The 2,318-nt window shown below is 46.9% G+C and overlaps 1 non-coding gene across 1 annotated transcript; it reads right to left on the bottom strand.

Moving 5' to 3' along the window:
- Window positions 1–2,246: 2,246 nt before the first annotated feature.
- On the bottom strand, window positions 2,247–2,318 carry TRNAA-UGC (transfer RNA alanine (anticodon UGC)). The gene has a single exon. It is a non-coding gene; the product is annotated as a tRNA-Ala (tRNA).

Here is a 2,318-nt window from a genome sequence, read left to right on the forward strand (position 1 = left end):
AGTGTTAGGTTTAACAAAAGATGCTAATAGAAGTATTCAGATTCTTCTTATGAGACAAAGGACTTATCATACCCTGCAAATTTAAATATAGAAAAAGGGATGGGTATTTTTATATGTCGTTTCCTCCATTCTTTAAGAAAGCAAAACTGAATAAATAGAAATTTGACTCTGATAAGCCATACTGACCAGCTGGAGCAGAGTCTTTCACCACCTCCCTAGGGAACCCATTCCACTGCTTCACCACCCTCCCAGTGACCTAGACAAATTGGAGGATTGGGCCAAAAGAAACCTGATGAGGTTCAACAAGAACAAGTGCAGAGTCCTGCACTTAGGACGGAAGAACCCCATGCACAGCTACGGACTGGGGACTGACGGGCTAGGCAGCAGTTCTGCAGAAAAGGACCTGGGGGTTACAGTGGATAAGAAGCTGGAGATGAGTCAGCAGTGTGCCCTGGTTGCCAAGAAGGCTAATAGCATATTGGGCTGCATTAGTAGGGGCATTGCCAGCAGATTGAGGGCAGTGATTATTCCCCTCTATTCGGCACTGGGGAGGCCACATTTGGAGGATTGTGTCCAGTTTTGGGCCCCCCCTACAGAAAGATGTGGACAAATTGGAGGTCCTTTTCTGCAGAACAGCTGCCTCACCCATTGGTCCCCAGTCTGTAGCTGTGCTTGGGATTCTTCTGTCCTAAGTGCAGGACTCTGCACTTGTCTGTGTTGAACCTCATCAGATTTCTTTTGGTCCAATCCTCCAATTTGTCTAGGTCACACCGTATCCTATCCCTAACAAGGGCTGGAATATACAGGGAGCTGTAGCAGTCATCTATCATCTGAGAAAGACAGAAACCTTGGGAATGTGCATCTCCAATCTCCTTGCCTGTTATCATTCCAGCTGTATGAGCTGTTTGTATTATCTTCCTGCATGATGGGGAGAACTTGGGGAAATAAAGTTTTAAAGCAGTTTTTTGCTGCTGCCCATTCCTTTTCTGTTACAATTATAATGACATGAACAAAAGGAAGTAAAGGGGAAAAAATAACCCAAAAGTTGTAATACAGTTAGATAAAGAGACGTTGAAGGGTAAACAAATGCTTCTAACTAACAATTAATAATTAAGCGGAATGGGGCAGAGCTCTGGTTGTTGAGAGCCAATTGATAGTTGAACTCAGCTTGTTAGAATCAAAGCGCAGACATTTACACTATAGAAAACCTGTTACTGCCCTTTGCTTTGAACATCTGAGTTGGGACAACCGTTTGGTTTGGGTCATTTATTCTTTCTTTGTGTTCCCTGTCTCTGTCTCTCTCCTCCCATTTCTCATCTCCAATGTCTTTGCCATCCCCTTTGCTTTCCTGCCCGCTGCCCTTTCCCAGTAACTCACCAGGCTACAGCATTTAAGGGGGAAAACAAAACCCAGCACTTCCATGTTTGGCACACGGGCTTATATCTGAGGACTTGTGACCCAGGCCATGTCACCAGAACAAAAATGGTCCTTTTACGGGAAACGGTTCGGCTTACTCCCCAAATTACTGCCCCCCACCTAAAGGGGAGGGGGCCATTGATCGGGCTGAAATGCCCCCACAGGGAACGCAGAGGGATGGGATTATAGATTAAAAGTGGGGAAGGCGCAGGGGAGAAGGATGACAGGGAGGCTGTCTTTTTCCTTCTCTCTTCACTTTCTGTTGGTCTGTTTCCTTCCACAGCCAGGATTAAAATACACTGAAAAGCTACAAAAGCAAATGGGCCCCAGTTGATCTTTTCTATCTAGGACAAGCCGGGGCGCCTATAACTGGGGTGTCTAAGGGCCAAGCCCCTCTGTGGAGCCGCCATCCACCTCCCCCTTATCTGGTCTCCTCTTTCATTGAATCCAGCATTGTTTGCATCCATCATCAGCGTTCTCCCAAACAAGCTGCACTAGTGCCCCATTCCCCCAGAGCAACAGGGGGAATCACTGTGCAAATCTGTGCAAATCACTGACATTTTCTTTCTAAGCATTGACTGCTGGGACCTTCCCCTCCGCCGTCATCCCAAGAAGAGACAGTGGGTGGAAATCTGAAAAGGACCGAGGTGATTTAGGAGCAGAAACCCCCACAGACCTCCCATGGGATTGGCACTTGCCTCATCAGTGTGATACTGTAGTATGAATAACAAGGACCTATCAGAATTTAGGACGGTCCCAGTTTCTGTCACATAGGATGTCTTTTCTGCAGTCCCATTGGAGTTCACTACTATAGCAGGGACAAAAGGACCTGGAGATGCTGGGAATTGAACCCAGGGCCTCATGCATGCAAAGCATGCGCTCTACCACTGAGCTACATCCCC

Source organism: Emydura macquarii, unplaced genomic scaffold (assembly GCF_026122565.2).
Source record: "Emydura macquarii macquarii isolate MOO-44397 ecotype Brisbane River unplaced genomic scaffold, CSIRO-AGI_Emac_v2 contig_3450, whole genome shotgun sequence".
NCBI classification, from domain to species: domain Eukaryota; kingdom Metazoa; phylum Chordata; order Testudines; family Chelidae; genus Emydura; species Emydura macquarii.